General features: G+C 40.1%; 1 protein-coding gene across 2 annotated transcripts in view; it reads left to right on the forward strand.

The window, feature by feature from the left end:
- Positions 1–13,001, forward strand: part of CD4 (CD4 molecule) — a 62,024-nt gene that overhangs the window by 5,298 nt on the left and 43,725 nt on the right. For both annotated transcript variants that reach the window (XM_072653816.1, XM_072653817.1), the window contains exons 2-3: positions 2,811–2,873; positions 3,703–3,829. The gene's annotated coding sequence lies outside the window, so the exon portion shown is untranslated. The remainder of the gene's footprint in view (positions 1–2,810; positions 2,874–3,702; positions 3,830–13,001) is intronic.

The following is a 13,001-nucleotide window of genomic DNA, read 5'->3' on the forward strand; positions in this document are numbered from 1 at the left end:
CCATAGGGGCACCGGTTGAATTTTCCTTACTGTTGTCCCTTGAAGTCAAGGGACATAGAAGAGAAAGATTAGGTTGGAATGTGAAAGATTGGCTGAGAAGATAGTATCTGAGACTGAGATTTGGACTTCTGGATCATACCTTAAAATTGAGGCATGAAAAATTACTTGCCAGAGATGGAATATACCTAAGAGAAGCTGGTAAGAATGTACTTGCTGCTTGTCTTGATTATCCAGTCAAAAAGGTTTGGAGGGAGAATACTGCCTACACATATACACACATACACACACACACACACACACACAGAGGTATGTGTACTAAATGTATGTATGTATGTATATGCACACTTATACATATATCTCAAGTTAGATATTATAGAGATTCCCAATAAAGAAGGAAGGATAGCAGTTGATAAACACAAAACAAAATACAAGAAGGGATCTAACAGAAAGATCATGGCCTCGAATGTCTATATGCAAATGCCAAAGTTTAGTCAACAAATATGAAGAACAAAAGTTTCTAATTCAAGGAGGCAAACTTGACTTCATTGGTATCACTGAGACCTGGTGAGATGAAACCCATGACCAGACCATGGATGGGCATATCTCATTCAAAGAAGTAGGATAGTTAAAAGGGAATGGTAGTGATGGTGGGATATCATTTTGTATTGAGAAAGCATATTCATGGGATAAAATTCAAGAACCAGAAGAGAGAAGCACAATAAATTGTTGTTTGTCCTTCATGCTTGGAGAGGATCAAAATGACATCACTATGTTGGGGTCAAGGTACAAGTGTGTCTGACTGTGGTTCATCAGATCAATACAAGCTCAAAAGGCTCTACCACAGTTCAGGCACAAATAGTCCATATGAACATTTGGAGTGGAGATGTTTCTAAATTTGTACATCTCATGTTTCTTTGGAACTACTGAAATTATGTTTTACTCATAGATTACAGTACCTTCTTTGATGTGGGCATGTCAAGCTGGGTGGTCCTATGTCAGCGTTTCCTACGTCTCATAATAAATTCCAAAGTTCTTCAGAGAGACCTTGACAGTGTCTTTGTATTGTTTCTTCTGACCTCCATGTGAGCTCCTGTCTTGTGTGAGTGCTCCATAAAGTAGTCTCTTAGGCAAACTACATTTGGCATTCAAACAAAGTGGCCAGCCCATTGGAGTTGTGACAGTTCAAATGGAAGCAGTTCAATTTTCTGACATAGTGCTGGTTGGCCGTTCAGGTTTCGCAGGCATACAACAATGATGTCAGCACAACAGCTCTGTAGACCTTCAGTTTGGTAGGCAGCCTAATACCTCTTCCTTCCCACACATTCTTTCAGAACCACTCAAAGGCTGAGCTAGGTCTGGCAACATATGCACAAACCTCATCATCTATGTACATATCCCTGGAAAGTATACTGCCAACATAAATGAACTTATCCAGAGCATTTAAAATTTCTCTATTTTCTGTAGCTGATAGTTCCATGTATGGATGGTAAGGTGCTGGCTGGTATTATTGGTGTTAATTATTAGGCCAAAACTATAAAAAATCACAGAAAATGGATTCATGCTTTATTGTATGCTGGATTGAGTGCACAATCATCTGTGAAGAAAACATCACACATCAACTCTCCCTCCACTGCAGACTTGGCTTGTAGCCTTTTCAAGTTCAATCATTTACTGTCAAGGTGATAGTTGACCTTCATGCCATTTTCATCATCACTGAAGGCTTCTGACACCATCGTTGAAAACACCATGCTGAAAAGCATAGGAGTAAGCACACAACCTTGTTTCACTCCATTGGTGAGTGGGAAAGTGCAAGCTGGATGAGCAGCTAAACAGGGGCTCAGTAGCCCTTCCACCAGAGGTACTAGTCCTCCCTTGAATACCCTCTACACCCCAGATGATGACAGTTTTTGAGTGAAGGTTAAATAATGGAGAAAGAGAAGTGATTTTGTCATTGTAGTATACTACAGACCACCAGGTGATGAGAGACTTCACTGATCACTACATCTATTGGAATTTTCTCTTTTCCAATAGCAGAGCAGATAATAGCTTCCTAACTTGCTTTAGTGATAGTTTTCCTCTTTAAAAGGTGGAAAAACCAAAACCAGAAAAATCTATTCTGGATGTGATTCTTACTTATCGTGAAGAACTAGTTGATGAAGTGAAAGTGATGGGAACTCTGAGGGCCATGACTGTTCCCTCCTAGTGTTTTGTGATAGAAGAGAGGAAACCAGGACATAGAGAGATGCCTAGTGTGATTGGGTATTTAAGTTGGGCACCTTAGATTTTGGGAAAGCAGATTTCAAAGGGTTTAGAAGAAAGATATGTAGGATCCAATGGATTATATTGCTACAGGCAAGGTTATACCATGAGGGATGGGAGAAAGTCAAGAATTAAGTGTTGAAGACAGAAAGGGAAACAATTTCATTGTAGAGGGAAAATGGGAATTGTCTGAAGAGAATGATGTAGGTGTACAAGCAATTCACCAACCAATTTAGATTTTAAAAAAAACATGCTGAAGCTGGATGTCAGGTCATGCAACAGGATGAATATAGCCCTGTGGTATAGTCCTATTAAAATGGTATAAGGAGTGCAAAATCTCAAAATGAACTGAGTCTGGCAAAGAAAGTTAAGGACGATAAAAAATGGTTTGGTTGTGAATGTGTGTGTTTTCTACATTAGGAGGAAAAAGAAAGATAGAAGAAGAGATCAGATGTTTGCATGGGGTGGACGGGATGATAATGACGACTGACTTCAGAGACAGGAGGCAGAGAGTTGCTCAACTCTTCTTTTTCTTTTGTTTTCCTGTCAAGGCAAATGACTTTTGTACTGGAAGGGACAAAATAAAAATAAATAAGAGGGAGCTGAAGCATAAGGTAAGTCTGGTTGTTGTCCTTCATGCTGGAAGAAGACCAAAATGACATCACTGTGTTGGGGTCAAGATACAGTGTGTCTTTAATTTGGGATGAAAATCTATCTTACACTACGAGAAAGTAGAGGAGAAGGGGAGAAGTGGAGGTGGGGGGATGAGGGCAAATGGGAGGAGGGGGATTAATTAGAAGTAAAGACTTTTGAGGAGGAATAGGGTCAAAGGGAAAATAGAATAAATGGGGAGCAGGATAGGATGAAGGGAAATATAGTTAGTCCGATTTTCGCAACATAACTTTTATGGAAGTCCTTTGCATAACTGCACATATATAACATATATCAAATTGCTTGCCTTCTCAGTGGGAATGAGTGAGGAGGGAGGAAATGAGAGAAGTTGGAACTTAAAGTTTTAAAAACGAATGTTAAAAATTGCTTTTACATGCAATTGGGAAATAAGATATACAGATAATGGGGTGTAGAAATCTATTTTGCTCTACAGAAAAATAGAGGGGATGGGGATAAGGGAAGACAGAGATGTGACAGAAGGGAAGGCAGATTGGGGGAAGGAGCAACCCGAATGCATGCTCTTTTGGGGTGAGCGCGGGGAAGAGATTAAGAGAAAATTTGGAACTCAAAATCTTGTGGAAATGAATAAATTTACAAAGAAAAAAGATACAGTGTGTCTGACTGTGGCTGATCAGACCAATAGGAGCTTGGAAGGTTCTGTCCCATATTGGGCACAAATAGTCCACATGAACATTTGAAGTAGAGATATCTCTAAATTTGTACATCTCATGTTTTCTTTTTTGAGCTATTGCAATTCTGCTTTGCTCATAGATTACAACACCTTCTCTGATGTGGTCATGCCAGTCCTGTGCCAGTGTCTCCCATATCTCACAATTGATTTTAGAGTTCTCCAGAGAGACCTTGAGAGTGTCCTAGTGTTGCTTCTTCTTACCTCCATGTGAGTACCTGCCTTGTGTGAGTTCTCCATGAAATAGTCTTTTAGGAAAACTACATTTGGCAATCAAATAACATGGCCAACCCATTGGAGTTGGGCTCTTTGCCCAGCAGAATCTGAATGCTTGACAGTTCAGCTCAAGAAGGGACCTCAACTTCCTGTACCTTATCCTGTCTGGTGATTTTCAGAATCTTCCTAAGACTATTCAAATGGAAGCGACTTGGTTTCCTCAAGAAATGATGTGTTGTTAACTCTCTTCATATATTTGATAGGTATACATAACCACTTGTTGGATATGTTTAGTAGGGATTCTTTTTGTGTCTGGGCTGGATTAGATGGTCCCTTCCAACTCTCAAATTCCATGATTCTATGTGTCTAAGAGGGGAAATTGCAAATATAGGAGAGAAGCAGAGCCTCTTTAAAAATATTTTTTTGCATGATAGTTTATGATTTCATAAAAAAAAAATCAGAACCTAGCTAGAATGGCTTTTAAACTACTCATTGCTAGTATTCAGTTAAATAGCATGATTGTATGGCAACTCTCTGATGCATGCCCCCAGTAGACTTGGACTGAGACCACTGCATTAGTGGCTTGAGCAGAATGCTACTTGGTGATCAAGTGGAATATTACATTCCTTTCTTGGATAGTTCATCTAGTGACCTATTGCCTTTCTGAACGATTAAGGAAGATAATAACATGAACCACTTTGGGCTGTTGTTGGGAGTTCTTACAGTGCTCCAATTGTCTCATGGTGTATATATGCAATCCATGCACATATACAGGGCTACAAACGATATCAACTTTAATGAAATAATAACATTGTGGACTAGAAAGAGCACTGGCTTAGGAGACAGAGCACTTGGGTTTAAATTGTATTTCTGCTATTTACTACCTATGTGATTTTGGGTCACTTCAACTCTTTGGGCCTCAGTTTTCTTATATGTAAAAGGAGAGGGTTGGATTAGATGATCTTTAAAGTAACTTTCAGTTTTAATGCTATTATCCTATGATCTATGATTCCTATCATCCTATAATTTTATCTCTGTCCTCTTAGAGTATAACTCTGCTCTTTTGGGTAGACAAAAAGCAGAAATGAGCATTCCCTAACTCTTAAATTCCAAGTTTTGGATCTTAGTTCTAAGTCTCAAGGTCTAAGTCCTAGTTTTGAGTGCTGAGTTTTTAATATTGAGTTTTGACTTCTAGTTTCTAGGAATATGATAATGGTATCTGTATTCTGAAATGCTGAGTTTTAGATTCAAGGTTCTGGATTTTGAGTACTAACTACCAAACTCTGAGTCCTAGTTGTTGGCCCCAAACCCTTTGTCTCTATGTCCTTCATATGAACAGTGGGTGACCCCACATCTTGGTGGAGTAGAAATTTCTTATAAAGTCTTGCAGTTGTTATTTCTTGTTTTTTTTTCTTCTTTAAGTGAAAAAACATATAAAATGTATAGTTCTGATGATAGATGGCTCTCTGGGAACCAACCTAAGTACAGAGGTCTGTCAGATAAATGGCTACTAGGTGATTCATTCTGTGGTCATAGTAACCCAAGAAATGAAGAAAACAATATTAATAACCTTCACTAGAGAGGCATTGTTATGGAAAGAATGCTAAATTTGGAGCCATCATTCAGTCACCTCCTACCTTTGTCACCTTGAACATGTTCTGGATCTCAACAGTTTCCTCACCTGCCAAACGAAGGTTTTCACCTAGATGATATCTAAGGTGTCCTTTAGCTCTAGCTCTGTGATCCTATTGAGCCACCTTCTGCTTTCATAGACAGTGATGCAAAAATTAGAAAAATAATTAGAAAAATTAGAAAAAAAGTGGTGGTGGGGGGTAGAGGGTGCTAAGAATGACACAGAGTTTAGTCCATCTATGTACATTAACTCTAGGAAGTCTAAAGGTGAGATCTTTGTACAATGAATGAACTAATGCTATCATCATCAGCAGCAGCAGCTCTGTCATTTAATATATATAGCACCATAAGGTTTGCAAAATACCTTCCATGCCTTATCTCATCTGATATATGACTGGGGAGACTGAACCCCATCAGTAATCACAATGTCTTTATAAATGAAACCAGAAGGCCAAAGGGAGTTTCAGCTAAATGAAAGAATGGCTCACACATTCTCAAGAAGCAAACAACGGAGCTGTCAGAGTGAGTTTCACCAAGGAAAAAGAGAATCAGCAAGATTTGGCAATTTGGTTCCCCTGTATTTCCTGTAGATGTGTCTTTCTCCCCACTAGTCATCTGAGCACAGGTCCTCGTGATCTCTCACTTAGTCTCCAAAGTGGAGGGTATGGCTCAGGGCTGTGCTGGAGACAGCTCCCACTGGCCAATGAGAGATGATGGTCAAATTGACAGTGTGAACATTTATTCCTCTGAAAATAGCAAGCTACAAAATGGGGCTTGATTTATTGTTGATTGTCTAAACTTAGAAAGTGATGGAGAAAATGTTAATAATGCGAATTAAACCTAAAAGTTTGTCTTGGGTATATGGTGTCAGAAAGCCAATCATTAAACATCTACCAGCACATCACTGTAGTTTGGCTCAAGCCCAAGGGGTAGGTGACCAACCAATCAAAGGGTGGGATTTGGATTGAATTCTACCCTTCCTACAATAGACAAATGATATTCTTGTCTCTCCCACAAGTACATCACTACCTTCAACATTCTATCCCATGAGCCGTTTCCTATGTCTGACCTTCCCTGGCTAGACCTGGAGTGGGCACCTCAGGGCAGGAAGGTTACTACTTAACCAATAAACTAAATTATCCCAGCCATCTGCAGCAATTACACAGCAAATTTCTACTCACTTATCCCTTCCACAGACCAGAGTCCCTATATCTTGCCCCCTGGATTACCTCACCAGCAGGCTTTGCACTTTGGGGCAGTGACTGGTGACAAAATACTGCTCCCCACCTCCCCACCAAAAAAAAAAAAACAACTTAAGAAGACACATCATTTTTTAGTGGAAAAAAGTGAGTAGCATAGTACAAAGAGCCATGGGTAGGTGACAGTTACATCATCTTTCTCCCAAACCCACATCTCCTCTAAACTTCTTTATTTCCAGGGGAATCAACACCATTCTTCCAGGCTTATCAACCTTCTTTTCCTTGACTCTGTTTAATTGAATTGATCTTTTCAAAGTTACCCATGATCTCATAATTGCTGAATCTGAAGACCTCCAATCCTAATTCTTCTTGACTTCTTTGTAACATGGGACACAGTTAACCACCTTGGCCTGGATATTTTCTCTCATTAATCTGTATTTCTTAAAGACACTGCTCCAGTACTCTTAAGGGGATTAGGCTCTCTGCAAATGACTCTGGCTGCCATCAATGACTATCCCCCTGTCAAGTGAAGGTGTGGGTCTCTTACATCCCAGTTCCATTTAACCACTAACAGATTTTTTTTTTATACATAAATATTTACTTCAGAAGGTAATAAAAATATTCAAACTATCTCTCCCAACACATGGGAGGCATAATCCTTGCCCCTTTCTTCCCCTTTGTATTGCCTCAGTCTTTAGAGAGGGAAAGCTTCCCGCAGAGCATAGTCCCAGTTCCAAGCCCCAAAGCCCCCTTAGGCTTACGTCTCAGGCACCCTGGCTTCTCAAGACTTTCTATGCTGAGCTGGCCAGCTGTGCCATCTTGCCTGCCATTCTGTTTTCAACGTCACCATTTCTGATCCATGGGGACTTCTAGCACCTGAAATTGGGAAGGACAAATGACCCAGAAGAGAAACAAATACCCACCAGTCCAAATCTTGGAGCTAGTGTAAAAGAAGGAGAACAAGGGAAGAAAGTCCTTCCCTTCTCACCACGTAAGTCCATGGCATCTGTGTTTTGAGTGAACTGTGATCTTTATCCTTTGCATGCAGCCTATAAAAGTGGCTAAAAGCAGAGCAACAGAAAGCAGAGTAACTAGCTGAGTCTCAAAAGTTTTAAAAACTCAGGTTGCCCATCATAGGTATGTTATAGTAGCTACAGAGGTCTCCATGTTAGACAAACTGGACATGCCCAGATAAGCCTGGATAAGGTAGGGGAGGACCAGGTTATGAAGGACTTTGGATGCCAAGCAGAGGATTTCACATTTGATACTGAAAGGCATAAGGAGCCACTGGAGAGATAACATGGTCAAGATGAATATAAAAGCATAATATGGTTCTGTAAGAATAATAATATCAGGAATACTGAAATTCACAATGAGCTGAAATTGATGAGGAAAGTTCGAGACAATTGGAAAAAAGAAAAGGATCAAGGAAGAGATAGGATTGTTTCTCAGGGTGCTTGGGATAACTGATGGCAGAAATGAGAGAGATGCTCAATCCTTATATTTTTAGGAGGCTGATTAGAGGAGTCTCTCCAATGAGATTATAGTGTATGGACCAATGTCTGGAAACAACTGAAAAAGTATCTCTTCGTGGAATATGAGCATTCCCACTGGTTCTTGCTGATGGGTTTTCAGAGGATGGAGCTCCCTTCTGATTGATTGCCCATCCATGTGGTCTATAAAATTGAGTTGTGAGAGCCAACTCAACTCTTTCTCTTTCTCTCTCTGTCTCTGTCTCTGTCTGTCTCTCTCTCTCTCTTTCTCTCTCTCTCCTTTTCTCTCTCTTCTTTTCTCTCTCTCTCCTCTTTCTCTCTCTCTTCCTCCTTTCACCTCCCACCTGCCTTTTCCCTTGCTCCTTCTCCTGGAGTGCATCCAAGCTGTCTCTTCTCGGGAGGTACTGTGCACGATGTCTTACAATTGGCATAGCTCTATGCAGCTACATGAGTGAAAGGAATGGCCCCACAGCAACTCAGAACAGGTATCATCAATCAAGGAAGAGAATATGAACAGCCAGAACATGCTGATGAAATAGACAATAACCTCATAGGGTTCTAAGACATAATCCCAGTTATGGGTCACTTAGGACAAAAGACGGTTACCCTAAATCATTAAGCACTGAGTACTCAAGAAAACAAATAAAATAGTCTCTACCTTCAAGAAGCTTATAGTCTATCCAGGCAGATGGAAATTATCAGCATTATTATTATTAGATTGGAATAAATGTCACCCACTAAGCCTCAGGAACTACCAGCAGGTTTGGGGGTGAGAGGTGGTAGGGGAACTTTCCATGAAGTCAAAGAAGTGAAATTGTGGCTCACCCACTGTTCCTGGGTTATTTTTGTCGGGACTAGTTAGACCACAAAGTAATAGACTGAAGATATTGAATAACAGTTCTCAAATCTTTTTTTGCTCATAACAAAGAAATAAGGAATTAAGGCATACTGAGTGTTTAAAAGTCTGCAATACGTTGGAGAGTCAAGAGACTTGAGCATGCTCAGATTCCCTTCGATAAAAGCAGCTGTTTTTATTGAGTTCTTTGTGAGTTCAAGGTCTGATATATTTTGAGTCTAGTGAATACATGTAATAGATAAGCTTTATTAGTTTGCTAATGCTATGCTCATCGTAAAACATATGCTGGTTAAACAAAATTATTTATACTTCTTCTTTTATCTACAATAACATAATGTCTAAAATTTTGCAGCATACCTAATTAAACTACTGTCACACTTATGCCTTTGAGAACTACTGATGTAGACTGCTCTTTGTGTTGGATGGTAGATCATAGAAATTCTATGAGAGACATTTACAAAATATATCTCTTTAGTTTTTGTAGGGATAAGACATCTGGGAGCTGTATAAGTACTCCTCTGGTAGAAGCAACGTCTACGAAGAAGGAGAAATACTTCCAAACTAGTTTTTTCCTTGTTGTTTTGGTTTGTCCTTTGTTCTCAAAGAGGACCATGACATCAGGGAGGTGATGCCATGACTTACAGGTGAATTGGATTTAAGTGAGGGAGGGCTATTCAAAGTCACCAGCCTCACTTTCTCCTCCAGAGTCATCTGGGTCCAGTGGACAGATATGGATTAGGACAACTGAAGATGGCCCTGAATGTAGTGGGACACCTTGACCTTTTAAAGTTAAGGTCTTTCCCAGGTCTCAGTTTGACTGAAGCAATGCCCATTAAGGCAATAAAACTGTCCTAGAGATTTAATTGGTTCAGGATACTATGGTTGGAACTATTGAAATAGCTTCTCAGCTGACTAAAAAGCTCAGCACTTGAGTAATTGGGGCTCCTCAGTTTTGATAGACTTTTTAATGCCATTTGTGTTAACGTAAGTGATTGAGTAGATCTCCATATGGAAATAACAGGAACTACTTCCAGCTGAACCAATACTGAATTTTTGTTGGTTGTTGTAGTTTTTGTTAAGTGAATTTCCTTTTGTAAAATATTGTAACCCAAAGTTTAGGTCTGCTCAGCTGTATGAGACTCTTACTCAGTAGTCTATGCCTAAATGGGAAACAGAATTGGGGTGGGGGGAGCTTGGGAGAAGAGAGATGTTTTTTCTTTTGTTTTACAGATTACAGAAAGGGCACAGGTGGAGAGATCCCTGGAGGGATAGGAAGACTTTGGGAAGAAGCCAACACATAGAGTCAGCTTCTCAAGCATGTCCCTGATTCCCAGCTTGCCCTATTAGAAATTTCAGGGGAATTTCCCCTTGGGTGAGATCGAAGGCTGTTTCTCTTACAGTTGGGCTGAGAAAGCTCGCTCCCGATGGAAGAACTCATTCACTCTGTGTATTGTCTCACATATTTTAATCTAATCTGCATAACTTCCCTGATTTCTGTTTGCTATTGGTTTGAAAAAAATGGATTTATTCACTATACGTTATTGTGATAATCTTTGTGTAATAGCCTTTGGAGTAAAGAGATTCAAGCTTTTAGATGCTGCTTGGGACATTACTTGCCCATTAAGAGATGGGCACCAGGAAGGTAGTTTGGACCTAAAAATCATTTCCCCAGGCTGGTTGGTTGGTTGTTGCCCTTTGTTCTCCAGGAGGACCAAAATGATATCACTATTTAACATAGGCAAGTTACAATTCATATGACTGGCTGATCAGACCAATACGAGCTTTCCCAGTGCTCTACCACTGATTGGGCACAAATAGTCCATGTGTACATTTGGGGTGGATAATCTAAATTTTCACATCTTGAAACCTCAAAACAGGACAGAGGGAGTTGTGAGATATGTGTGCTATACAGGTTTGGCTTCTCCCTATCTTTTCATTGTGCACATCTTTCTTTTGAGCTACTTCAATTCTGCTTTGCTGATAGAGCACAGCACCTTCCTTGATGTGGGCACGCCATGATGAGTGGTCCTGTATCAGTGTCTCTCATGTCACACAATCAATTCTAAAGTTATTAAGAGAGACCTTGAGAGTGTCCTTGTATCACTTGTGACCACCATGTGATCGCCTGCCTCATGCGAGTTCTCCATAAAATAGTCTTTTAGGCAAGAGTACATTTGGTATTTGAGCAGCATAACCAGTATTATTTAGAAGGAGGAAACAGATATAAATCTAGTGTGAAATGCTCTCAGTTGAGCAGAGCCAGTCTTGTTGCCATAATCTGCTTTTATCCTAGAAGGAATCAAATTCTCCCTTGGAGAAGGGTGGGAGAAATTTCAGAGATAACTATTCATGATTTCCTGTAAGCAAAACTTAGACAAACCATGTGGAAATACACATAATCTACAAGGATAACACACACATCCTACAGTTATTTGATCTACAAATATCCTAACCTGTTCTGGAACATTTGGGATAGCTGTCAGGTTTGTACTGACACAACCTCATGAATTATATTTGTGTATAAAATCTGGGAAGGGCAATGTGGAAGAAAGGGAGCCCTAGGTGATTTGTTGATTAAGTATAAGAGGATGGCATATTATGTGTCAATACTTAAAAGAAATTAATTCAGATTGTTCACTTGAAGGTCAAATACTGAAGCTGAAGTTTAAATACTTTGGCCACATAATGAGAAGGACTTATTGAAAAAGAGCCTGATATTGGGAAGGATTGAAGACAAAAGAAAGATAAAATGGATAGATATTGTCATGGAAACAATGAGAACGAACTTGAACTGATTTTCAGAGAGAGTGGAGGATAGAGGGCCTAGAATGCTATGGTCCATGGGGATCATAGACGTATCAGCAACCACAAAAAAGAGACCTGTGACTTCTGCATAGGCAAGAAGGTCATCTTCACCTGGAGGCATTCTTTCTGGGTTTTGTGATTTCCCTTCTAGATTTTTGAGTGTGGTGGTTGTGACTAAAGAGCTGTCAGACTCACCTTATTAGGGACATTTTCTAGCCATTATATCCTAGCAGACTGGAGCTGAGGTACCTATAGGTAGACCTGCAGAGCTGAACACCAGAAACTAGTAGGAAGGAAGGGACAGTAAACCTCAAAATAGAATAGAAGGAGTTATGAGGTATGTGTGCTGGAGTACGTTTGGCTTCTCCCCATCTTTTCATTGTCTTTCAGATTCAAATTTCTCAATTGCCACATAGGAGACTGTAATGGTAATTTAAATCAGAAAATCTTTTCCATTCATTTATAAGCCCATGTGGCCTGTTTAAATCTCATGGAAGCCCAAGTCACATGTGGTAGGAGGAGCTTGTTTAATGGGTGGAACAAGAAGAGGGGAGCAGAGCTGGGAGGAAGTTGGTCAGGCTAATCAGAGCTGAGAAGGACACAGACAAGCAGGCATAGCTAGGCTTGTGAGTGTTTGGCTGTGGGAAGGCCCCAGTAGGGGGCAGGGAGGTTGGGAGTGGCTTTGCCCCTTGCAGTCATAACCTGTATTGACTTCTTGGTTGCTATAATGGATTTTGCTTTCTGGTTCTGGGATATGGTTTTCTGATGTCTGAATGAATATTTTTCTTCTGTCTTCTATATGGACAGTCTGTTACACTTTGCAATTGAGAACTACACTAGTATATTCAGTCACCATGAGTGCTGTGGCACTTGTACCTTGGCAATACATTTGGTGTCATGAACAGGACTGCAGGATATAAAATTTCCATTTGGAGGCAGAAAGGATTTAGAGGAAGACATTAATATCCCAGGATGGGAGGATTTACTATATTCCCCACTAGTAAGAGAATAGGTTAAAAGTACTGGACCCTGTGAAAACTGGGAAGCAAGGTTACAGGAGGGGGAACCTACAGACTTGGAAAGATATTTGCAAGGAATACCAATAAGACCAGGGAAGGAGCTGGCAGGGGCAAGTAGGGGAGGCTGGATTTTATTAACAAGTTACCCCTATTATGTGTGAA

The sequence above is a fragment of the Notamacropus eugenii genome, chromosome 3 (genome assembly GCF_028372415.1).
Source record: "Notamacropus eugenii isolate mMacEug1 chromosome 3, mMacEug1.pri_v2, whole genome shotgun sequence".
Classification (NCBI taxonomy): Eukaryota; Metazoa; Chordata; class Mammalia; order Diprotodontia; family Macropodidae; genus Notamacropus; species Notamacropus eugenii.